Source organism: Mandrillus leucophaeus, unplaced genomic scaffold (assembly GCF_000951045.1).
Source record: "Mandrillus leucophaeus isolate KB7577 unplaced genomic scaffold, Mleu.le_1.0 Scaffold316, whole genome shotgun sequence".
NCBI classification, from domain to species: Eukaryota; Metazoa; Chordata; class Mammalia; order Primates; family Cercopithecidae; genus Mandrillus; species Mandrillus leucophaeus.
In genome coordinates this window covers 2489148-2516807 of record NW_012103321.1, presented here as the reverse complement: position 1 = coordinate 2516807, position 27660 = coordinate 2489148, and the positions used below count along the sequence as shown (strand labels likewise).

The following is a 27660-nucleotide window of genomic DNA, read 5'->3' as shown; positions in this document are numbered from 1 at the left end:
CTTAAATGCCAGGGGCCAAGTTGACATGAACCCCTGGGCTCCATTAATGGGTCATTTCTGCAAGAGATTGCCTCTCATACTTGGCTTGCTGGCCTGTCAAGATGATCTTTTTCACTGTGAGCTGCTTTATATTCACTAAATAAAACTCATGGGACTCATTAATCCACTCAAAGTTTTGATGAGTGTCCACTCTGACCAGCACTGTATTAGGCCGTGGAGATACAGTGTGAAAAACAGACCTGGTGTCCAGAACCCTCCCGTGACTATTGGGGATGGGGTCCTGAGGCCTGTGTCTGCAAAACCTGTTTTGATGGAGGAGGAGCTGAGTGTATGAGTCAACAGCCCGGCAGCCCAAAATAAGAACATAGAAGCCAGTGAGCTACCTACCCTATAGTTATCTCCTGGAGTGTCCTGGCTTAAAGCATCTGGTTTGGAAACATTTTTGGTTTTGTTTCTGACTAATTAGTTGTAACCTCCAATGTGGTTTAAAGTTTATAAAACACTTTCAGGTACTTCTTATGTTCCAGTGGTGTTATTAGGAACTCTAATATCGTATAGTTAAAGGTCTGCCAATATTTTTCTAAGAAAATCGTACAGCAATTGTTTAATAGTACAAATTTACTCTACCTGAATATGTTAAAACTGAACACTATTATATTGCACTTTGATGCCTATCTATTTTTAGAGTGCCAGGGGACAAAGACATAAACATGAAAAAAAATCTCACAGTTCATTGTGGGTTTTTCCCCCCCAGAAGGCTTTGAATGATTGGGACGTTGGCAGGAGGCCACTAAACATATAGACTGTAATAATGTATATTAACACTGAAAACTATGGAACCTTTCTTTTCTACCTTTACTTGTACTTGATGAAGTTAAAATTTTGTTGTAGTGAAGAGAGTGGGGAATTTAGCCAGTGTTTTTCTTTTTCTTGGTACTTCAGTAGATATAAAGTGAATTTTATCTATTGTTCAGGGCACGTGAGTTGAATGCGCTGGGGTGGTTCTTAGAGTTGGTTCTCTGTTAGAAAAAAGACTTGCTGGGTGTATGCTTGGATGATCTACAGGATCCAACTCCTAAATTCAGGACATAATCTATTTTTTAATTATCTGTAGCAACAGTTAGAATAAGATACATTTGGGAATTGAAGGGATATTAAAACTTCAGCCATACAAAATGTGTCAGTTTCCTGGGAGATCACGTGAAATGCGACTAACTGGGGCCAGGTAACTTAGTGCCAATGTCCATTTGTAAAATAAAATACTTACTTTATAAAATAGGTTTCAGATTTTTATTAGCATAATGATTTTTAAGATATAAAGTATGGGTTTAAAATTTTTAATCATTATAATTTATTTTTATGAAACATGACTGTTTGAATTGTTACATTTATAATACAATATTCCAAATGTTAGATTGTTCCTTAACTTTTAGTTCTTTCTGTAATACAATATTCCAAATGTTAGATTGTTCCTTAAATTTTAGTTCTTTTCTTTAGTTCTTTCTAAATTTTATTCTGAAATTTTAAAAATCATCATATTATTCATATTAGAATCAGTAAGTGGAACACATTGTAGGTATAAAGGAGATGTTTGGCAATAATTGTTTAATGACTCATGTAATAATTATCCATTTCAAAAACTTTTTCTTTTAGATGTCTTCCAGAATAGCAAGTCAACAAAGTGTATTAAAAAATTAAAAACAGTTGAATCATGATTATTTTATTTAAAAGGCAACTGTAATCATTTGTCTTCCGCACATTTTTTCAAGTCATTTGCTAATGAAGAAATGTCTTTTTATTTCAAGTTCAATACTCAGGTCCTGATGGATCTTACCAGGGTTACTTATCTTTATTTCAGTACAATAAATGGATTGCTAATCTTTTCCCGTCACTGTTTCCAAGTAGATGATGGATTTTTGTTTCAGTTTACAGTTCATTGTTTTTAGTAAGGTTGTACTTTATTATACACATGAAGGCTTATTGCAGAAACAATCAGATTCACCTTAGTTACTCCTTTTATTTAATCATTAAAAGCTCTATTTTCTTTGTAGAAAAATGACTTTTTGTTATTTAATATACATCAGCCATGGAGAGCTTGTTTGGTTTGTAAGCATGTAATCATTTTTTTCAGTTAATATTTTCTTTGTGTATAATCATAGTTCTTCAAAATACAGCAATTTAAAGAAAGTTAAATATCATTTCATTACATTCAATATGTTTTGACTCTTCAGGGTGTTTATGGGAAATTCCAAGAGAGGTTTTTTTTTATTTTTTTATTTTTTGCAATAAGCCAAGGTAATTTTTTAGTTTTTATAGTTTAAGAAGATTACAAGCTAAAAGCCAAATCATTAGTCATTTATTTTTGCCAGTGTCTTCTAGAATCAGAATTTTAATGTGTTTTTTAAGCAATAATAAATTCAGATACTTTAAAACAAAACATTGCAGGATGCATCAGACAATGACTTGCCTTGGTTATATATATTTATTCCAAGACTTGGATGCATGATACATTTCTAGCTATTTGGACTTAATATGAAATAAAATCTTTCTCAATATTTTCCAAAGAAAACAATCTTTCTCAGCAATTAGGTCTTATTGATGAGAATGAGATAATTTTATCCTAATGTGTTTTCCAATAAAGAAGTGAAAAGGCACATTTGATTCCAACATTTATGAAAACATTATCTCAATTATTAATGTGCCCCCTTTCCCTTGAGATAAATTAATCTAGTTGCACATGGTTTCCTCTTTCTGTTTAACATCAGAATTTAATATGACTGGACCTGAGGAATGTACCCAGTGTATACTTAAAATTCTACTGGAATAAAATACGGAAGTTTAAAATAAGGTTACAGTTTAAGATAGGCTAGAATTACTCAGGCCTTTCAACTCAGTGTCTGACTTGACAAGAAATTTTAGCAAGAATGACAAAATAAATTGCACTTATTTTCACCCTAGACAAATTATCCTGCTAATTGAAATAATGTAGGGACTTGTTAGTGTTACAGTTAAGATACTAGAAAGGGCTTTAATTTTACAGAACCTGTCTTCTCTTTGCCTGAGTAAATTTGAGTGTCTCGTTTTCATTTGCACTATGTGGAAACCTTCATTATTTTTCTTTAGAAAATCAAGGGGGATAACATAATGTGAGCCTTTCTGTGATTTGTTTTGTGCCATAATATTTTAGATTTAATAAGAGTTTTGCTGTTAAGCAAATGGTCTATTTTTCATCATTACTGTTTAGCTTAAGTCAAGATATATTAATGAAAACCAATATTAAAAATATATTACATATTGCTAAATGTTTATTTTTCAAAACCATCATAGGTAGTTGGTTCTAGAAGAAAATAAATTGATTTCATATTTTAAATATATGTATGTTTCTATAAATGACTCAATTTCATATTTACAGTACTGTACCCACTTATATGTATTTAGATGTTGAAAAAATTATTCTAAATTAATCATTTTCAATTAAATTAGAATCATTTAAAAGTTGTCCCAGTGATAGTATTGTAATTATATATTCCATATTCTGTTTTATAGACTTTGGCTCATTTTGGCGTGATTCACCAAAACACTAGGGGATAGAATTATGTAGTTGTCGCAATTATATTGAAGTAAAAATCATGTTTTTCAGCAATTTATCATTTAATAGAGTAGTCTGCCTGTCAGTTTGGTTTTGAATATGTCAAATTTGTGAAATTCAAATAATTTCTCCTTAAAAATAAACCATAGTAATGCTACTATTATGTTTTAAATTATGCAGAGTAACAGCTGGTGTATCTCTCTGGCTTTGCCTCATTTGATTTGAAGATGTCTTTTATAGTGGTGCCCATTTGATAGAGTGTGAGCATTTTGTAGTTTTACATAAACTGTAAAACCATCTGCCGCCTCTTGGAATGGTTTCCAGCATTGTGTTAAAAGTCAAAACTTAGTACTTTAAGTTGCTTTGAAAATGTCCATTTAAAGTTCTGGTCCTTTTGGTTTATGTATCATACTGCACAGTGCCACCCTTGGTTTTCTAAGTCCAAAAATAATTCTGCTTTAAAAAATATTATAACAGCCATTTGGACATTCTCACATCAGTGAGGTTTAATCCCAACATGCCTGTGACACTACAGTGCTTTAGCTACAAATAGTTTATAAAGACTGATGAGTTCTGTATCCACAGGACTATTTTTCTCATTAGTTCAGTTTATCTATTTTTTACAAATTGCATCTTTTATCGATAGCATTTTGTCAATATGAAGAAAATAATTCACAAATATTTACTGGTCCATAACTGCATATTTTCTTACACCATGTAATTTTTTTTTTTCCCCACACTGACTTAAAAGGAAGGTATAAAAAGAGAAAGAATCTCAGAGGTTAGTGGGTAAATGAAACCTGCCCTCCCCAGTAACTGCCTGGCAGCAAGTGATCTGATGGAAATGTCATACGATAACACTGGTCTCAAGAAGCCTGCAGGGGAACCTTCTTATTTCACTGTGTAAATTAAAGCAGTTTTAATTTGAGAATATTTATTGTGTTACCCAGAAATCACTTACAGTTGTAGTATAATATGGATTAAAAATTGTTGTGATTGAATATGAAAAACTACATATTACTCAGCTGGGGATTATGCCTACAATATCAAAGTCCTCTTGTCTCAGAAGGTGGATTTAATACACTGGTAGTATGGGAAAAACCATTTGCTATGCTAAAGAACCCTATGTGTAGAACAACTATGAGCCTGCCTGCTTCGTTCTTTTTCTTTCATTCCTTTTTAGTATCGTATATACCCCAAGATTTCATTAGTTCAGACATTCCTTGTATATTTACACAAGAAATACAGACTTCAGTATAAGTACTTAGCATAAAAGCCAGAGAAGCCAGAGCAGAATATATACTTTTCCTTGTAAGCATTTGCCACCTCACTCAGATAAGTTACAGAATTCCATTATCCAAATTGTTACACATGTGTGACAGAGGTTGACCTTTCGTCATGTCAATCCTTTTTGTGTAGGCCCCAGGCTCCAGCCTAATGGCTCAAACCCTGATTTACTCACTGTAATAAGGGCAGGAGGTCGAGCAATTGTCAGGCTGCCTGTTCGTACTCTTCTTGGAGCCTGGTTGAAGGCTGTTAACACAAAGCTTTTCAAAGTGAATTTACAACCAGCACCACTGACAGAGGCCAATCAGTGCACCATAAATGTCAGGTTAGTGAGATTGAGCAGTAAGTAAAGTACTGACAGCACACTATTGGCTGGAATCAATTCACCAAGGTTTAACTGAGAAGAGCAATCTATGTGTGGCAGGCTTAGGGATAGAGCTAAGTGTGCAGCCTGGATTTCCAGGTAGACTGCATAGATTTACCGGTTAGTGGGAGCATAAGGGTTGGGACATCACACATTTGCTTCAGCGCATCCAACATCATCCATGCTGATGTGATGCACGATCTGGGAGTTCAGTGTTTCTGGGCCTGCTGACTCTGAGGCTTGGTGGTAAAAAAATGGCACAGCATTAGATAAAAAGGAGAGAGAGAGGAAAACTATTACAGTATGAGGCTGTCAGAACTAGGGGACATATCCAGTGCATTACAATTCAATGACAGGTAATTTGTTCAAATTCCAAAACTATAACAGGGATTTCCACAAAGATGCAGAAACAAATAAGCTTGCTCTTTTGCTCTTCCAAAGGCTCAGCGGTGCAAAACTTTCATGGAAGTCACTAATGAGTGATCATGGGTTGAGGGTCTGAATATCCATGAGATGTGGTTTCCCCACCAGACGGAATGTTTTTATCATTTTGTGTAATGACAGCCTGGACAACAATTCATTTAGCTTTGAAGGCATCAGCATTAAAATAGAGGAATCCATTAAAATGCTGTATGCAAGGATTTATAAATTAGGCAATTTCCTTGATTATTGCAATCATTTACAAAATTGATTGTTCCAGTGTGGTATAGACAGATTTCAGCAATGATCATTGACGACAAGCACATTCTCTGATATCTATAGCTGCTGGTTACTAAACCAGGTTACTATTCCCCCCACCCTGCTGTTCTTGGTCTCAAGGTCAGATGGACTTTTCAAGGAATCTTAGAATTATGAAATTTCATTTGTCATCAGAGGAGACCCACCTAGGCTGTGAGAGCAGGTGCAGATTGTTTTAAAGGTTACATCATTGTTTTTGGACTTGAATGGTAATTTTAGGGGAGGGTTTTGATCATACTTATGTGCTTCAAATCAGTAGCACAGAGTTTGATATGATGCCAATTTAAAGGAAATAATTTTTGCAAATTGCAGCTGTAAGTATTTGTTTGATTGAAGATCTAAAGTTCAATAATGTGTTTTATTTGTTGGTCCTTAGAGTTCTAATTATCCAACAGATATATTGTGGAATCACTGGATTTTAGGTCAATTAATTCTAGAGGCCTAATACATTGTTACAAGTGTGAAATGCTCAAAATGCTGCAGGTTTTCCTATACAAGAACATACACACATCAAGTTCACTTGGTGCTTAATCACTAACCACAAATCCACAGAGTTGCTTTTATTCCTGAAATATCAGAAATGGGCATGCCACATGTATCTGCAGGGTTCTTTCCAATGAAAGCTAGCCATGTGGTTTATGCTTAGTACAAAATAACTGACTTTGAGACATTTGTTTTTAATCATCCTTTTGTTTTCAATCATCCTTTTCTCCCTTTAAAACTTTAACACAAACTGGGACTTGTAAAATAATAACTCTTTAGAAAATTGTTTAACACGGTGTTGGGAATACAAACAATTTTTGTTCTGATTTTTGTCCTGTTTGTGAATACATAGTAATTTGATCTTAAGGTAGTTCTTTGTTAAAAGGGGAAATGTTGTATTTCAGGAAGTTCAGTGGTTTGGTGGCACCTTGTCTTTATTTGCTAATGTTGCCTAAGTCAGAAGTTCATTTTCATTTTTAGTTAGTTGTAAAACTGACTACTTAGAAATTTAGTAAAAACGTAATATTTTCACTCAGTGTCTTGATATCATCTCCTCATTTTTAATTATTTTTTTTCACAGCATTTCTGGTTTCTGTTAAGACTTAAAAGCTGCGTGGTTAGCTCTGACTTGGGTGAACTGTGATGAGGCACTCAGTATAACATGCTTTTCCCAGTGCCTCTGTACATTTATTTAATAAACCAAAATCTACAGCGTGCAATTGTGAAATAATGATATGGTATTTGGCCCATTTTATTAAAATGAACAGTATTTTTCACTCTCTGTGGTCATTTTAAATTAAAGCTGCCTCAGATAATGAAGTGTCTTCTATAGAAACATCCAGTGTAATCTAATTCAGTAGAAACTTCTTAAGTGCTTTTAAATTGAAATCAAATTAAATGTAATCAAGTCATGTTTTCAGTGTCTTGTAAAGCACCAAGAGCTAAATATTGTTAGCACACCTGGGAATATTAATGTTTATCACAAAAGACCAGCATTAAATTATGAGCTATCCATGTGTACTTAAATTAAATTATGAGATATCCATGTAAACTTCAAAATAGTAGATAGCTCCTTAACAAATTCAAGGTTAGAATACAATGCTTTTGGAACCTGTTGTGTTTGTCCCAAACTAATATTAAAATTTATTTATGATATAAAAATACACAAATAGTTTCTGGGGGTGAGAGTCCTGAAAAATATTGGGCTACTAAGGAAAGCACTTAATTTCAATTTATTGCAATTAATTGCAGTATAAAATTTGACCCAGATAATCCAGAAAGTGGATCTCAAAATTAAGCTTAAAAATAGTAGAAATTAATTTTTATATTACAATATAAAATGTAATTTTATATTACAAATAATTAATGTGCTCATTAGACATTCGAACTATATAAGGGTATAAAGCAGTGGTAACCATTGTTGATGGTTTTCATAGTGGGCTTTTGAGACATGATTATATACTATAATATAGCTTTATTTCGTTGAGTCACAGTTTTGGTAAAAGGTATTTGCACTATCTCTTTGATACTGCCAAACATCTTGGAAATTGCACCAATGGCACTGTTTTCACAGGATTCCAGCAAATGTTTAAATTTGGCTCACCCATGAATAGATTTTCATTTTGTCTGGTCTTATCTTCTCCACTGTGTATTCTCCTGGTGGGAAATTTTATTAACAGCCTGCAGACCCTTCTGATATTATAAAAACACTCTTGCCAATATTTTCATGTATTTTATAGCACGTGTCTTTAATAAAAACAAAGCCTTTCTGGGGTCTACGAGGAGATTATAATGTTCCTCAGGAAAGGAAGGAGAAAATTTCTGTTTCCTTTTTATACATGAAGGTGTTTACAAAGAAAGGATCAAGTCTCTTTGAAATGCTTTTTAAAGTAGGGAGACATTAATTTATCTAGTTGTGGTGAGACATTAGTGAAACAACTTAATTTCTTTATACCTCTTTTTTCCCCATATGTGAAGGAGAGTAACATTGATGGCTATGTAAATTACAGAGAAAATATTGATGACTTTTGTGTAACAATTGAGATTTTCCCCCATTTTTCAGTTCGATTGTAATGGTAATTTTTGTCTCTTGTGGACTCTGCACATAGATAAAAAGAGTATCATTATTTATTTGATAAAACAAAAGATTGTATGTATTAATGGTAGACCATGATACATCATATGGATTTAATTGCTAAAAAATCAAGTTTAAGTAATATTTCAATGTAAATTTACTTAGCAATGCTTACAAATAAAAAACAATTATGTACTAAAGGGATACCATGCAACATGGATGTTAAAAAACACCACTGGATGGCTCTCATTTTTAAAACTGTATTTTTAATGGAGGGCAACAAGGATGACTACAAATGTTGGCACATTTATATTTCCTAAATGTACATGATTTCAGTAAGCAAAATGCTAATCGAAAATCCTCACAACAAAGAACCGACTTGCAAGATGAAAATGTGAGAATTACTTAGTAACATCCGGAAAAATAATAAGGAAGCCCTAACATGTGAATGCTTTTTGACCACGAACCTCAAATCAGGAGCAATTCATTAGGTAGGTTTGACACTGGATATTGAATTCTGAATAGAAGATCATCTCAGTGTCCAGCGTATTGTGACCTGTCCATAAATATTAAATGACAACAAATCAACATAGTGGCATATTTGGCACGGTCTGTAAAAATGTGTGTGCAGCCATATATGTACCTGTGAATACAGACATAATAGTATATCATGCAAATTCTGAATATGTGTCACTGTTGACCCTGTGAAAAGCAAGAATTCCAAGTGACACTCTGCGGTTAGAAATTTTAGATTAAAAAAATAAACATAAATGCCAAAACATGTCATAAAGGACAAAAATTTTGACTAAAATTAATATTTTCCCTAATACATATTTATTTCATACTAATTATTTCTATTGTAGTCCCTGGAGTTTTCACTTTCTTTTTTTTTTTTTTTGAGATAGAGTCTCGCTGTTTCACCCAGGCTGGAGTGCAGTGGCACAATCCTGGCTCACTGCAACCTCCGCCTCCCGGGTTCCAGTGATTCTCCTTCCTCAACCTCCCGAGTAGCTGGGATTACAGGTGTCTGCTACCACATCTGGTTAATTTTTGTATATTTAGTAGAGATGGGGTTTCACCATGTGGGCCAGGGTGGTTTCGAACTCCGACCTCTAGTGATCCACCCACCTCAACCTCTCAAAGTGTGGGATTACAGGCGTGAGCCACTGTGCCCGGCCTACTTTTTTTTTTTTTTTTTTTTTTGAGACAGAGTCTCGCTCTGTCACCCAGGCTGGAGTGCAGTGGCATGATCTCAGCTCACTGCAACCTCCGCCTCCCGGGTTCAAGCAATTCTCCTGCCTCAGCCTTCTAAGTAGCTGGGATTACAGGCATGCGCCACTGGGTCCAGCTTATTTTGTATTTTTAGTAGAGACGGGGTTTCTCCGTGTTGGTCAGGCTGGTCTTGAACTCCTGACCTCAGTGATTTGCCGGCCTTGGCCTCACAAAGTGTTGGGATTACAGGCATGAGCCACCATGTCTGGCGGCTTTTACTTTTATGGCAACCTAAGCAGGGGTGATATTCAAAATATGTCACAACCAATCCAGCTTAGTCCCTGATCCATAATCCTAGATTCCCACAGTAATATCTGTGCCCCATAATCTGCATATCAGCTGTGAAACTAGGATAGCTGGCTGAACTTCAGCAAAGTTACTCATCAGATTAACAGTAATAATAATAATATATATTATGGGTGGGGTGTCAGATTTGCAAGATAAAAAGTTCTGGAGATTGGTTGCATAACAATGTGAATAGACTTAACAGTACTAAACTGTACATTTAAAAATGGTTACAATGGTAAGTTTTGTGTTAGGTATATTTGTTTTGCCATAATTTAAAAAAAATCTACGTTTTCAATGACTTTCCTATAGCTCAGTAGTCTCAGCCTCTCTAGCAGGGAGTCAAGCATAGTGCAATCTGGGGACCTGCCCTAAATGATTCGGACTCAAGGGTCCTGGATTGGGGGTCAGGAATCTACTTTGTTAACAAATGTCCCAGGCAATCCTGAAACTATCGTTAAGAAACAAAATGCCAGTTTCCTCCTTTGTCTTCCTTGCCCCTTGCGGTTGTTTGCCTCCCTTCCCACTTCTTCCCTTGTCTTTGTTACTCTTGAGCTCACCTGGCCTCTCTGCTTCAGGTCCACAGTTGGTCTAGTTCTATTAATAATCCTGTGTTAATTCCAGTCTCTACCTTGCCTTCTTCCCTGCTACATCTTGGCTAATCTCCTGTGGACATTTCCAATCTCTTCCCTTATCACCTCTTCCCCCTCCCCAGATATAGGTAGATAATAGATACACATATTGAAGAACTACTAACAGACAGCAAAATGAACTTCCATGACTTCCATCTTTCTGTATTTCAGAACTCCGCCTGGCTAAGCATAAGGAGGCAGCCAAAACGGCAGAAAACACTGTGCGTAAACTGCTGTGTGTAATTAGCTCCTAAGTAATCAAGGTGTGCTTCCGGAGGAGGTGGCCCACCGGAAGGTGTTTGGCAGTGTGCAAAGGGCCTGGGTTCCAGTTCTCACTGGGTCTGAGCTGTGTGACCACCTGCAGCACACCTTAAGTCCCTAAGCTCTTAGCAGTGCTGCATCCAGCAACACTGTCCTTTCCACTTCTCCTGCCAGCCCCTTCAGTGCAGTCCTATATCATATGGAGAACCCATATGTTCATTGCATGACATTTGTAATTTGCAGTCTGTAAATTTTCCATATGCCAACTTTATCTGCTAATTTGCTGATCTTTTTCCCCGCTCGGCTTCCCATTGCTGCCATTGATGGAAGTCATCCGCGCATGCAGCCTGTTTTCTCTTCTTACTTTCTCACACCCAGAGAGCTCACCTGTTCTTGTTTCAGTTGCTCCCCAAAAGCGATGCTCTCAGATTCAGTATCCTGCACTAATCTCTCTCAAATCTTATATCCTTAGTTGTCTGTGAACATCTCCATTTGAAAATCCTGACATTGTTTCAAATTGTGTTCACTAACTGCTGGCACCCACATCTCTCCTAATCTTTATCCTTAACTTATGATGCTCTCTTAGTCCTTTTTAACCTATGAGCCCAACATTTTAGTTACTCTAATGCCTTTTTTTTTTTTTTTGCTATGTGCATTCTTCTTTTATTTCATGTGTGCAAATTTATATTTATGAAGTCAATCATTAGTGCCACAACTATAGCCTGACAATTTAAAATTTGGTTCACTTTTATAGTAAACAACATCTTAATCTAATGTTTAGACATTTAGCTGATTGTTAAACATTAACTAAAATGGATCTTTTCCTGAAACAGTGTTGCCAGCTTTTAAAATATTAACAGACATTATGTTGTACACTTCTGAATTAACATAAAAATTGAAGACGTTAGTGCAGAAAGTTCTCATATCCCATCTTCACTAGTTGTTTTTCTTTTAATCACATGTTCCATTAGTGTGGTTAGTCGTTACAATGACTGAACCAATACTGATGCATGACTATGAAGTAAATTCCAGCGTTTACATTATGGTTCACTCTGTGTTGTACAGTCTATGGATTTTGACAAACTCATAATGTCATTTATCAAGAAGTAAAAGCTTTTTTTTTTTTTTTTTTTTTTGAGACGGCGTCTCGCTCTGTCGCCCAGGCTGGAGTGCAGTGGTGCCATCTCGACTCACTGCAACCTCGGCCTCCCAGGTTCAAGTGATTCTCCTGCCTCAGCCTCCCGAGTAGCTGGGACTACAGGCGCCCGCCACCACGCCCCGCTAGTTTTTTGTATTTTTTTTTGATAGAGACGGGGTTTCACTGTGTTAGTCAGGATGGTCTTGATCTCCTGACCTCGTGATCCGCCCGTCTCGGCCTCCCAAAGTGCTGAGATTACAGGCTTGAGCCACCGTGCCCGGCCAGTAAAAACTTTTTTTAAAAGTTTGTATTCCCAGCAGTTAAGAATGCGTAGCATACATAGAGCATTTAATAAATACTTTTTATCTGACTGCAATAATGAGAGCTAACATACTTAAGCTGAGACTATCTGCCAGGCACTCTGCTAAGAGCTTTACAGGGGTTATTTTAATTTATTCACACAATGAAACAATAAGGTAAAGACTGCTATACTCATTTTTCAGATGAAGAGCCTTTTTAGATGAAGGCACTGAGAGCCTTTTTAGATGAAGGCAAGTAAGTAACTTGCCCAAGGCTGTGTGCAGTAAAGGTAGGTGTTGTGGACTGCAGAGTTCTTGTTCTTCACCAGTCTGCTCTTTGCTTTCTGCCCCTTCTCACTATCTGGCCTGTACTCCCATTAAATTATGGGGCCTCAGCCTCTGCCACATGCCTCTTTATTCAACTGACCCTGGCCTCTGGACCTGGAGGTGACCTTTCTCTTCTAAGTGGACACTGCACTGGTTTTTCAAACACAGAGCAGTTACAGCTTCACAGAGACCCCATGGCTCAGGCCCTTGACATGGTTAGCCTACCTTGTGTTCCAGGGCCATGGGCTTCATATTTATTATCCTAGAACGTTTAAGCTCAGCATTCAGAGAAACACATTTATGGAGAACCTACCATGCATGAGGCATTGAACAGGTCACAAGGATGGAAAAGACCAACTCTGGCCTTCAAAGATGGTAAAATAGTAGAGGATCATGAGTAACTCCAGTTGGAAGCAGTGTGCAAAAAGTGCTTTTGGGGTGCACAAAGGAGGCAGAGGTGACTTCCCGCTAGAAAGATTAGGGAAGGAGGGAGAGTTTGACCTGGAGAACATAGATGGCTAATTCACGAAGTCAAGGGTCTGAAGGAAAGATGCCCCTGGGAGAGGGTCAGCTGCTCGTTGGTGGGACTCCACTGTCTTTCCAAGCCCAGGTCTGCTTCCTCTGTCAGCTCCTTCATGCCAACTAATGGAAGCACTTCTGTTTGTTTACCAATGTCTCGCTAATTCTCACTGCTGTGATTTTGCCTGTGCTATTTATTTACCCAGAAGACTCTCTTCTTATTCTGGTCAACCCATCTCTTTTACTATTTTAGAGTCACATCTCCCAAGAATTCCTTTCTGGCCAATCCCAGGTCTTCATCGCCCTTTCCACATTCACTTTCCTTCCAGCATCCCTTTGAGACTTGTTGAGGTTTTGCTTTCTCTCCCGATATTACTTGTAGCCTCAGTCAGTTTGGTAAGCTTATTTGGGAAATCGTTATGCTAAAACATTTATTTTTTTAAATATAGAATTCAACATTGACTGGGTGTTCTGCATTTTTTGTATGATAAATTTCATCATTCAGGTTTAAGATTAAAATGACAGTTGAGGACAGACACCTGATAGAAAAATGAATGACTCTTGTGACTGGGGAGGCCACGGTGCTGAAAGCCCAGTGTTTTCAGAGGAGCATGGTGGGAAATAAGGTCATGGTAGTTGGGGTCAGATAAATTAGACTGTGGGAAAGACTTCATTTTATTTCAAGTGAAATAGATTTTGAGGGGCAGTAGTAGCATGAGCTGCCTTATGTTTTCAAAGGACCACTCTGGGTGCTTGATGGAAAACAGTCTGTAGTGGAACATGGGTGGATGTTGTTAGGAGGCACTCAGAGGATAGGACGCGGCTGGAGAAATAAATTAGGAGTTGCAAGTGCATAGCTGTTGTTTACATCCACAAGACTGCTTGACGTCTGCTTGAGTAACGGTATGCAGAGCTTTGACTAGAGGAGGTCTAAGACATCTGTAGTTCTATAAACCTGTGTGAATCAGATCTGCAGTCAAATGTGGGCTAATTACCATGTAGTAGGTGTAGTTGTGGATGCCTCATCTCATTCCCCTCCCCTGACAATAAAGGGAAGAGCCTTACTTTTGCCTTCATGGTTGCTGTGACTCAGTAGTGTAGTGACGTTGGAGTGATGCTGCCACTCCTAAATGTGTTGGATCTGTGAACCATGGGGCCTTTGTATGTCCCAACTGAGGCCTATACCAGAATCTTTCTCCAAGGAAAAGGATGCCTAATCTGATACACCTAAATGTTGTACTGAAAATCTCTTACCTCCTCTGCTCATAGTGAGCCATGCTAGCCACACATGGGTGCAGATACACATGGGCACACGTTCACACACACATACTGTTCCCAAAATTTTTGCAGTATTTTTCGTCACTTTAATTATGGTTTATCATTACAAGGGCTGAAAATATTTATAAAATGCATTTTGAAAGTGCAGAAAAATATTTTAAAAAGAAAAGAAAAATGAGAAAAACAAATTTGGTGTAATTCTTATTGCAGTTAGTATTTTCTTTAAATTCATATATGAAAGCATGCTGCTTGTCCTCATCATAAAATCATGATAAGATTTCCCCATATTGAAAATCTTTGTGAACATAATTTCTATTGACTCTATACTCTTAATATGATTGAATCCAATTGCTCAACATTTGTGTTGGTTCTTCCCTCCTCCCTCTTCTCTTCCCTTTCTCCCTTTCTTTCTTCTCTCCTCCTTTCCCTGATCCCTCTCTCCTCATTTTGAAAATATTACTAATCATTTGTTATCCTGAGCATATTGTATCATGCTTGCCAAAATACCTGCAGGAAAAGACACAGAGGAACTCCCTCTATACTATCGACAATAATACTGGGAATAACAGTGATCATTTTTGTTGATCACTTTTTAATTTACAAGAGATTTCATCACAACTGGCCGGCTGTTTTGTAGCTGTGCCCTCTCAAATGCAGGGAGTGCTCCGTGCTGCCTGGTGTGAGTGACATAGGGAAGCTGTGGATCCCGGAGGCTGCTTGCTCAGTTCCTCTGAAGGTCGGGTGGAGCTGGCTCTTTTGACCCACATGCTCCAGGGGAGCTTTCCATCTGTCCAAATGTTAGCCTGGAACTAAACGCCTCCACACAGTGATGAAATCCCTAACAAATGTAGTGACAACACTGAACATAAGGCCTTAATTTTTTTCAAATTGCTTGCATTTACAGTTAATTCAATTTGAATTATAAGTCACCTCCATGTGAATGACTCATGCACTCATTATTAGGAGCTTTGCATTCTAAAATGTACAAAACAGAGAGGAGCTGGTTTGCAAAATGGGCATCACCAAGGTAATATTAAACTGGTTTCAAACTAAGACAGTGGTTTCCTTTCATTGTCGATTTTGTATTCCAGATTCAGAGTTATCAAAGAAAACTGTCATATCTTTTAAGAAGACATTTGGATAACCGTATAGAGTGGTTATTGGAGGGGATATGTATGGAAATCAAACTCAATTATGTAGCACAAGTGAAAAAAATTTTTTTTTTCTGTTACAGGGCATTTTGCTTTAAGCCAGTTGAAAACCTTTTCCAAGTCCAGACCTGTTGGGACCTAGAGGGACGGTCAGGCTAGGCTTTGTAAGTGGTGATGGAAGTGAAAAAATGACTTCAAAAGCAAATAATTTTGACACTACATAATAGACTGGGAAGAAATAGTATGGAAATGCCCAGAAAACAACCATATAAATAGATAATTGCTGAAATATTTGGATAATTTCAAGAAAAAGTGCAGGCTAAATTTTTGGACAGTGAAATCAGCTTTCCATAATAACTCTGTCTCCCAGCCAGTAATTTCCTTGTTCTCCCTAATTTACTTCACTTCTCTGTAGCTGGAAAATTCCTGTATTTTGTACCCTAATAAGCTGGCTCTCCAGCCACTAAGTTCTATTGTGAGATTTTGTCTTGCCTCCTGCTTTTATGCACATAACTGGTCCCTGCCAGGGAGCTCTGGAGCCCCCAAAGAGCTTTAAGCTTTCTGATGACTTTTCCCAGGGGTCCTCCAGGGCTGCCCGGCAATCCAACAGTTCATTTAAATTTGGACCCAAGTCCAGAGTAACTCTAGGGTTATGTAATTTTAAAGTTTTAGAGTTCCTAGTAAGGAGGGGTGGGGCCTGGGGGAAAGGCAGTAAACATACCCATACCCCGGTTATCTCTGCTAGGGAGCTTATGGCTAAAGTAGTCACAGCTTGGATTGGCCTGCCCTGGAAGGCAGTCAGTCATTTGAGGTACCTTTGGTTTTTGGCATTTTTGTCCTCTGGCCAAGGCAGTGGCTTCTATTTCTGAAAATTCTTTAGTGGCCTGGCATGATGGAAATTTTCATAATCTTGACTGGATCACAGCAGGTTTGTGTCTGAAAAGTTTAAAAATGGGGACACATGAGAAAGGACTAGATAACCAGCAGGAAGGAAGGTGGGTTTCTTTTTGGTGTCCCAATCACCTTTCCTGTTTGGTTAGAGTCACTAATGGATTTTCCTCAGATTCGTCCTGCTGGTATAAGAACTCTAAAGATAAAAGTTCTATTTAATCTTGCTGAAGTTGCCAGAGCAAGGAGCAACCATGGATCGTGTCACACTGGGATGAATGTGAAGTCCTAAACAGCATTTGCTCATTTGCTTTGCATGTGCAGTGACTATCATACCAAGAGCTGGACCAGAAATTGTGGATTATGTAAAGTGCTAATGGGCGCAGTTCCGATTTTGGAGGAGCTTACAATATGATAGGGGTGAACCATTCATTCAGTTATTCAACATATATTTGATAAGCTTCTCTATGTGCCAGGAACTTTACAGGGTTGTCTGGGGATAGTGTTGTCTTAGAAACACACAGTCCATGACTAGATGGAGCTTACAGCCTAAGGGGGGTACCTGAGGAACATATTTAAGTGAACCTGGGCACCTGATTGTGAAAATCCAGAGGGATAACTGAGGAGGTGAATGAAGAGCCAGTTGGGGAGGTGAGTTAACTCAGGCCTCCTCTGGATGTTAGTTTGCGGTCAGGTTTTTCAGGATTAGTGTATGTAGAATAGTAATAATGAAGAGAGATGGAATTCAAGACGGGACCAATGGCAAATGCAAAAGCCCAGAGGAGGAATAAGCAAGTCATTTTGTTTAGAAGGTTGACTTGGAGTGTGGCTGTCTCTCAATAGGCTGATATTAAGAAATAAGTCTGATAAATTGGAGTCGCATCAGTGAACTTCTTGAAAACTAGATAGAGAGTTGAGATTTGAGATGCAAATAGGAAACTACAACATAATCTTTAGGAGGAAAACTTAAGAAGGGCAGGTTGCAGATGAAGAGAACATGGGTTTGACTCAACAAGTAAAGTAAAACTAGGTTTTGCGAGTTTCACCACCATCCACGCTGTCCCCTTCATTTGGACTGATAAAGATTATGACACATCTAGGGACATCCCTGAACCCCTGAAGGACATCCCTGAACCCCTGTGAATTTCAACGACCAAAGCACAGACTGTCTTACACATGAGCTGTCAGTCAGGGTGCACAGCACTTTTAGGGCACTTTAGTGTTGTAATGTCTTACATTTGGTAGCATTCTAAGTAGATGGACAAGAAGTAGAGAGGAAACAAGTATGAGCAGAATGGTGCTGGGGCAGGAAGAGGAGTCTAAGGCAGCAATTTTCTGCCCTAGAATTTTTTTCTTTCCTTTCCTTTTCTGATGGTGATTGCTGTAACATCACGCACAGGCACAGGTATGTGACCTTCTGTTGGAACAAAGAGGAGTGTCTTAGGTTTTGAGACAAGTGAATGCACCTTGCTAGATCCGGGAGCTAAGTATCTTGGCTCTCATGCATCCTTCCACAAACGGCACTGAAGTTGTGCTCAAAATTGGAGGAAACAAACAGAAAACAAAGAAGACTGCACCTGTGTAGGAGCTTGGAGCTGAAAGATGGGGGTGATGGTGTTCATGTGATAGTAGCAGAAAAAGTTGGATAATGCACTGGAGTGACTGATGTGTAGTAGATAGCATTAACTGTTACTATCTCCTACCCACAAGTAAACAAACAAGAGAAAAACTAGCCTAAACCGACATCCAAACTAACAAGAAAACTAAGGAATGCAAATGTTTAAATGAGTAGAGATTAGAGTAGGGAAAAAACGAGATGAGAGATTTTTAAAAAATGAGGGAACAAGAACAAAATGAGTGATAAGGGTTAGGACTTGAGAAGAGGACATGGGCAAAAGGATGACAGTTTCTGAGAAGGTGAGGAAAGAAGTGAAGGGAGAGAGAGGTCCTGAAAGCCGCTGGTGCTCAGGCGCCCATTGCAGGAAGGGCTTACGGTCCTGCCACCTTCAGGGCCGCTCTGCAGCTTCCTCAGCAGCAACATCTATACTCCTGCTACAGTGACCAGAAACTTCTGCCGGTGATGCCTGGCCCTGCCCCCTCTTGGAATTAGAGGAATGCATCTGTTTGTGGGCTGGAGATTAGAGCCCAGGGTCGGGGACTATGAGGAGGAAAGCTGCCTTTTTGGGTGGCCTCACAAGACATGCTTCAGACCCTAAGCTGATACATCTAAACTTCCTTCTCTGATAATCTATAATTTTCTGTTTTTAGAACTACATTGTCAGCGGTGTCAGAGAGACCCTTCTCAGATGATTCAGCCATTTAAAACCAGCAGTAATATCTTTTGTTTGGAAATTAAGCAACAGAAAGGAATTCAAACAGTCAAGCTAAGTATAGACATTTTTTAAATGAAAATACACCCATGGTTTTACTACCAAGTTAAGTCAAGCCAGTTTTATTCCAGAGCTTTAAACAAGGTTAAAAATTATATTTTAATTCATATTGCATTTTTTAACTTAAAATTTTTACATTCCATTAAAAAATTTTAAGGTGTTTCCCTCATCCTCTCTCCTAGAATGCTTAATATACATTAGGCATCTTACAAAGAGTTGTTGGTTGATTTTGAATATTTTAAGTTCTGTTAAGGGTGTTTATGTATCCTCAGTTCACTTCTTTCCAAAAAGATTTAAACTGGGTCTTAGAAAGCTGAAGTTTAGAGATGGATAAATGTTTTGAGAAGATGAAAATGGAAAATTTTTAAAAGAAACAAAAGTGCATAATTAAAAAATATTCTAGATGCTGTTTTGAAGCCATCCTGTGTTATGTCCAAATAGTGTTGTTTTGATGCAATTACCTGGTGTCATTCTCCTCTAGGAATTCTGCTGTTTGTTTGTTGAGTGGAAATGGTGTGACTATGATGTGATGTTTGTCCCATCCTCTGGAGGCAGCGTCACGCAGTGGACAGGGCGAGAGATGTGGAGTTGGGCAGCACAGTGCGGTGGTGGGGGTAGCTGGGATTTATTTTTTTATATGTATAAAATTAAGGGCTTTTCTTTTATTAAACAAGTAAATGATGTTCATTACCAAAAATTCAAAAATTACAGGAAAAAAATGTAAATTCTCAGAGCCCACCATCTGGAGGCAAACTCGAAAATTTTAAATGTGTTTTTTCCTAGAAATTTTTACATACGCATGTGGGCATGTATTATGCTGAATAGACTTTTAACTTTAAATTCTTATCTAAACATGCCCTAGTGTAATTAGTATTCTTTGTGATCATTGTATTTAAAATATTGTCCATTAAATGGATGAGTCAGAATTTGCTTAACTCTCTCCTTACTGTTAAACCCTTAGCATCTAGGTTAATAGATTTTCATTATTTTAGTGAGCATATTTGGTCATGTTAGTTAATCTTTTGGAGCCATAGATTTGGCTTCTATATATTGGGAATTATCTCTTACAGGGTTTTTGGCAGAAATGAATAAGGTAATAAATGACAAATAGTGGGTACTTATTAAATGTGGGACCTGTTTTCCTTACGTTTGGGCTTGATACTGTTGTTTTAAAGATCTGTGAGTTGATGTTTATAAACGTTAACTCACTGATGTTTTTAAAATGGTAATTACAAATATGTAAAATTTCTTACTTTGTCCAAAAGAGAAGGGTCCTGAAAAGTTGTTTTAGGTCCAGTTTTGCAGACTGAAAACTGAGTATCTTTAAACCACTTGGTTCCCAAGCCACCGAGAAGCTTTTTTTCCCTGTGTTTTTATAGAAATTTCAAACGTGCCCCAAAGTAAAGAGAAATAAATAGTGAATAAGTCCTCTTGCACCAAGAACTTATTTTGAATATTTTTTTCTTTCTATTCTTGTTTTCTCTGTTTGTTCCAGCTTTTCTTTTTTTACTTCATTTTTATTTTGTTTTGTATTGTTTTTTCTTTTTGTTTTGTTTTGCTGTTTTGAGAGGGTCTCACTCTGTCACCCAGACTGGAGTGCAGTGGTGCAGTCATAGCTCACTGCAGCCTCAAACTCCTCGGCTCAAGTGATCCTCCCACCTCAGCCTCCCAAAATGTTGGGATTACAGGTGTGAGCCACATGCCAAGCCTTTTTTCTTGTTGGACTATGTTAATGTAAATCCTGGTTACCTTAACATTTCACCTATAAATATTTTAATCTCTGTCTTTAAAAGACACAGATTAAAAACCACCACATAACCACAATCCCATCCTCATACCTGGTAATATTTCTTATAGTTAGTTTGTTTCAATAACAATCAAAACAAAGTCTTCACATATTGAAAAACCGCTTTCATCTCTTTTAATCTGTAACAGTTTAGTTGGGTAGTTTTTTTTTTTCTTTTCTTTTTTTTAAGAATTCCTGAGGCTGGGCACGGTGGCTCACGCCTATAATCCCAGCACTTTGGGAGGCTAAGGGGGGCAGATCACGAGGTCAGGAGTTCTAGACCAGCCTGGCCAACACAGTGAAACTAAAATAGAAAATAGAAAAAATTAGCTGGGCATGGTGGCGAGTGCCTGTAATCCCAGCTACTCTGGAGGCCAAGGCAGAAGAGGCAGAAGAATCGCGTGAACCTGGGAGGCGGAGTTTGCAGTGAGCCGAGTTCATGCCACTGCACTCCAGCCCGGGCAACAGTGTGAGACTCCATCTCACAAAAAAAAAAAAAAAAAAAAAAAGAATTCCTGAGTCTTACCTGTAACCTACTGAATCAGAATCATCAGGGGTATAGTCTGATGGCACACATTTTATAAATGTTCTAGTGGGGATTCTGATAGACAAACAGCCTTGAGAACCTCAGTACAAAGGAGTAAATTTAAGACACTTTTAAAATGAATTTTTTAGTAAAGGAGTAAACCTTTTGAAATATAATTACCATCTAGTTCCCTAGTTTATTTATCTTGTGAATGTGAACATTTTATTTATTGGATTTCCCTGAAGCGGGACTAACTTCTTCTATGGATGATGACTGAGATGATTTATGGCTTCTTTCTCCAATTGCTTCTTTTTTTCCTGGTGATCATTTCTTGTTGTAGGTGTTTTTCTACTTTCTCTTGAGTACTCTCTACTTAAATCCCTCAATGTGTTTGCATCATATTTGTAGTTATCGATCTTTTCATTGCATTTTTTTTTATTACATAGGATAATTGCTATAGAAAACTGGGAATAAGTTAAGAGGCAAGAAGAAAATAAAAATTACCTATAATGTCTCTAGTTGGAGGTATATTCACTGTATTTAATTCTAGTTTTTTTCTTCCTGTGTCAATAAACCTTTAAAAAAAAGTTTAAAATCCTACTACAATAATTTTGGTAATGTTTAAAACATAATATATTGTAAAATGTTTTAAATTATGAAACATTCTTTATTATGAGTTCAATGATTGCCTAGTATCCCAGCGTATGGATGTGGCCTAATTTTGGATATTTGACTTGCTTAAATTTTTCCCCTGGAGTGGAAATCCTTATCTGAATCCTTATAGATTCTTTTGGCATATCCATGACTATTTTATTGGTATACATTTTTTATATTTCTGAGTTAAAATACTTATGTATTTTAAAAGCTTTTAATTTTGCCTAATTTATCTTCAGAAAGGTGGTTATCAGTTTACACTCCCCTGATGGGGGGAGTATTTGTTTCCCTCATTCTTTGTCTATATTGGAGACTTTTTCTATTATAAACCATTTATATATCTTTCCCTCTTTCATGTTAGTGGCTTTTAACAGATGACCTGATTATGTGCTTTCCAGGTACATCACACTTAAGGATCCAGTGTTTGGCCCTTTTGACTCTTGAGTGTTAGGAAAACACCTTTTGGAGGTCTAGGAAGCCACCTGTCATCAGTTCAAAGCCTTTGGCTCTCATTCCAGAGATTAAGGATGCGTAGACCCATGTGGCTGGCTATTGAGATTTTTCATTTAGTCGGTTACTTTTACATATGGCATTGCCACAGAGATCATGAAATGCCCTGGTTCTGGAGGTGGCTGCGTTTCATTGGTAGGCTTTAAAATAAATCCAAAACAAACAAACTTTCTCAATTGTCTTTGGGATCCTTGGAATCCATGTTTGCAGAAAAAATATTTTACAATTGGTTGTCTTATTTTCACTGCTATTGTGTTTTGTTCTCCTTCCACATTTATACTGATGCTTTAAATGGACCTGTTTTTTCCTTCCTCCCATGCACACTCTCAACACCACTCTGATAACATTGGAAACTTTAGGCCCATTTGATACAAACCCTTAGATGTACCTCTGATTTCTTATCTGGCTTTTCTGGCTGCCTCAGTCCTGTCTCTTATATCAGACGAGAGTTCTACGGGCTTTCGTTAGAGGGCAACTGAAAGAGAAATAACATGGAGAAGAAAAGGAGAGAGCTGATGTATGGGTGGAGAAAGGGAGAGCTGGGGTATTTGAAATTCTGAAAAACTGGAGAATCCATGGTTTAGAGTAGGTGACACTCCTTAAACGATACTCATTAGAGTGACATGAGCAAGAGCAGGGAAGACAGGGTTCCTGACAGACTTTGACCTGGTCCAGGGCAGGCCAGCCTTGGAGACTGACTTGCCAGGTTGAATGGCTGCTCCTTCTGTGTTGAAGGCAAGTTGGGTTGGGCATCCTTATTTTGTGCTGCCATTGTCCTGCAGCAGAGCACCCATACCATAATTCTCTGCGTGTATGACTGTTTATGCAGCACACCAGGAAGTGCCAATCTGGTGGTATTCTAAATAATTATTTCATTGTAGATGTCCAGCAGGATAATTCAGATGCCAATAGAAATTATATTATCTTAAATTGTCCACTTTAGCCACTCACATTGGTAGAATGAATGTTGCCAAATTTCAGTTGACTTTTGTGCTGTTTAGACACACTTCATGTAGTGCTTTGTTTTAAAAGACCTTGAAGTATTTTTATGGAACAGACAGACACGGGAAGTTTGGTTCTAAAGGGTTAAGACAAAAATATTATTACTCCATTGGTAAATGTATTTACCCAAATCTGCTCTTTCAGACAATAGCCCAACTTAGCGCTGGTATTAAATGGAATAATTCTCTTCTTTTACTGATACAGTGTCTAATTTAGAAACTTTGCTGTTTTTGGCAATCACACTGCCTTGATTTAGGTGGGACAGGGATCAGGGATTAAAATGGCTGTAGCCAGGAGGAAAGTAGACAAGTTTGACGGCAGTGAAAACCAAGACATTGCTGCATCCGGAAAATTTATGGTTAAGACTGGAGAAGTCTGGAAAGTTGGGCAGCTCTGTCATTTATTAATTTATTGGCCTATGTAAGATGTTTTTACTTTAGAAGACTAATCTACGACTTCTGAAAGGATATGTCTTCAAACTCTGTATTTTTTTCTACATGTAAAATAAAGACATTCTACATACAATTTTCTAAAAGAAAAAAGAAAAGCAAAACAAAGCAGGAAAGAAGGTCCATGATATTGCATCCAGATCTGTGGAAAACTTTTCCTTTTTCCCTATTCACGTTTTGTGTATTCCGAAGGTTTGATGCCAGAATTTCATCATTACCCTGGAGACTGACTGCAGGCAACTTACAACATTTTTATTTTTTTAATCTTGTGTTGCATTTTTCTGAAAACCTTCCTAGTACCTTGCTCAATTTGTATAATTATACACACACACACACACACACACACACACACACACACACACACACACACGTGACAAAAAAGCCACAGTGCATAGAGCCCAGGGACTTCAGCTGTGGATTCCCTTTGCGTTGCTAACTCAGCTGGACTTATAGTACGTTTTAAGTCTTGGTGACTCATAGTCTGTTTGTTGTGTTGCCTCATTTAAATTGTGGCATCATAAATCATTTCATTTTTTTAATCATTTGAGTAGCAAACACCCCAAAGCATTAAAGTTAAACAATGTTAATGGAGGTTTACTTTGGATCCCATTGTTTTAATATGACAAATGGCCATGCATCAAGCTGCGTAGCACAGTTTATTTATGCAGACATAATTAGCCCTTTGAAATGAAATATACAGTGAGCCATTTGCCAGAAATTCAAAGTCTACTTGACATGGCCCATCCTCCAATCTTACTCCTCCTATGTGCTTGATAGGTTCAAGGCAGAATGTAAGCAAGGATACTCTTGGCTGGGGGAAATTGGAATTAGGATTAGGGAAGAAGTTACCTTGTATTCAGAATGGAACACTTTCTTCTCCATTTCTTTGGCCTTTGGGGGACTTCCAATAGGAGAGACTTGAAAAGATGGAAAAGAAATTATTTTTGGTTCTAAATATCTGAAGAAGGGTAGTTTCCCGAAAGAGTCTCATTGAAGATAGGGAGTTTCACGCACTGGAAGACACTGGGCTCTAGCATGCAGGTTCCGGGGAGAAACTAGAATATTCTTTCTCAGAGATCTTGGAGAACAACATAGGTATGCTAATTTTCAGGATCTTATCAAAACTTTATAGGGTCTTTTTCCCTGTATGTGTTTACTCTGTTGTGTTTATGTGTGTGTGGGGGCGGGTGGTGGGGGAGGGGAGCAGGAATAGAAGATGTAGTAGTTCATTCTTGGATGCACAGTTACTGCTTTAAGATCTCAATTACTTACATTTTAATAGCTAGTGAGTAGGGACCACGTTGACATAACAGACAAGTTCTGGGAATGATGAATCATCCTTCACAAATTCATTTCAGCTTCCTACTCTTGTATATGCATAACTAGGCCCAATCTTCCTCATTAATCTGAGGGGTAGTATCAATGAAGGCAGAAAGACGGGACAGGGGCTGCCTCCAGGGTTCATAAGTTATGCCACACCTATGGCAATCACTATATCTCTTTTGCTTAACATGAGATGTCAAAGGAGGTGAGTGACAGCTTGCAAGTCTGGGCTTTGATGGACCAAGTGTTTTTTTTTTTTTTTCTGTTGAAATTAATGTAGCATCTCCTTAGTAACAGAGGGCCAGGATTCCAACAGTGAGCAGTGGATCCATACTATTTGGGATGAGCCTTTCCTCCGGGCTCAGCTAATTAGTTATGGAACTGGCCTCATGCCAGCCACCACCATACATACCTGGATTCTGACATGCTCTCAGAACCATCCTGGTGCTTTTTAAGGTGCCAATAGATTCTTGGATTCCGTGTTGACCAAATTTTGTCTGTTTAAGCAAGATATATCTTCTGGACAAGAGATGACACATATTTCTACATTTTCTTAGAATATAGGAAATAGGATTTAATTTTAGGGAGGCTATTCCTAGTCAATAACAAGAATTTTCAGAAGTTTTACACCTGTTTCTACCTTTGCTTCCAAGAAAAACCTTCTAGCTATGGACCTAATCCTAGCCCCTCAGGAGTTACTATCATAATCTCTGTCCATATAGTTATTAATAAACCTTTTGTGTTTTATAATGTGACACCAAGTAGTTTTCATTTGGATTAAGGACTGTTCAATGAATGTTGATCATTGTTGCCCTGGTGAAAATGACCTACCAGTAAGTTTACGGGAAAACCCTGGCTCCCAGATCTTAGACCCTACCCCACTCCCAACACTTAATTTTTTTTAATTTTTTAGATGGAGTCTTGCTCTGTTGCCCAGGCTGGAGTGCAGTGGTGTCATCTCAGCTCACTGAAACCTCCACCTCCTAGGTTCAAGTGATTCTCCTGCCTCAGCCTCCTGAGTAGCTGGGATTACAGGCACACACCACCATGCCTGGCTAATTTTTGTATGTTTAGTAGAGACAGGGTTTTAACATGTTGGCCAGGCTGGTCTCGAACTCTTCACTTCAGGTGATCCACCCACCATGGCGTCCCAAGGTGCTGGGTTTACAGGCATGAGCCACTGTGCCTGGCCCCAACACTTCCTTTTACTTGTATTTACTGGAAGCGTTGGGAAAATATAATAGTTGGGGAGGAAGGAAAACACATCAAGAGGTTGGGAAGTTCTCATTTCTAATCTCTGGAACCGTAAATTCAGTCTCTGTGTGTAGCACCATTGAGAGAAGTAAATGGAGAATTGACTACTTACTTGGAGTTGAAAAAATTTAAGCATTGTTAGTTGTGAGACTTAATCCCATTCAAGTTTTATTAGCTTTTAAATCTATGCCTGGAAAGATCTATGGATGAAAATAAAGCAAAGGCTTTTGATCCGAAAACAATGCTTTTAGAGAAAGGCTATTCTAAGAGATTTCTTCTTTTCTTTTCTTTTCTCTCTTTCTTTCTTTCTTCTCTCTCTTTCCTTTCCTTCCCTTCCCCTTCCCCTTCCCCTTCCCCTTCCCCTTCCCTTCCCTTTCTTGTACTTTAAGTTCTACGGTACATGTGCACAATGTGCAGGTTTGGTACATAGGTATACATGTGCCATGTTGGTATGCTGCACCCATCAACTCGTCATTTACATTTGGTATTTCTCCTAATGCTATCCCTCCCCCAACCCGCCACCCCCTGACAGATGCCAGTGTGTGGTGTTCCCCACCCTGTGTCCAAGTGTTCTCATTGTTCAATTCCCACCTATGAGTAAGAACATGCGGTGTTTGGTTTTCTGTCCTTGTGATAGTTTGCTGAGAATGATGGTTCCCAGCTTCATCCATGTCCCTGCAAAGGATGTGAACTCATCCTTTTTTATGGCTGCATAGTATTCCATGGTGTATATGGGCCACATTTGCTTCATCCAATCTATCATTGATGAACATTTGGGTTGGTTCCAAGTCTTTGCTAATGTGAACAATGCTGCAATAAACATACGTGTGCATGTGTCTTTATAGTAGCATGATTTATAATTGGGTATATACCCAGTAATGGGATCGCTGGGTCAAATGGTATTTCTAGTTCTAGATCCTTGAGGAATTGCCACACTGTCTTCCACAATGGTTGACCTAATTTACACTCCCACCAACAGTGTAAAAGCGTTCCTATTTCTCCACATCGTCTCCAGCATCTGTTGTTTCCTAACTTTTTAATGATCACCATTCTAACTGGTGTGGAGATGGTATCTCATTGTGGTTTTGATTTGCATTTCTCTGATGACCAGTGATGATGAGCATTTTTTCATGTGTCTGTTGGCTACATAAATGTCTTCTTTTGAGAAGTGTCTGTTCATA

General features: G+C 38.0%; 1 protein-coding gene across 1 annotated transcript in view; it reads left to right on the top strand.

Annotated features, from left to right (window-relative positions):
• PRDM6 (PR domain containing 6) overlaps positions 1-27660 on the top strand; it is a 98513-nt gene that overhangs the window by 12673 nt on the left and 58180 nt on the right. The window lies entirely within an intron of this gene.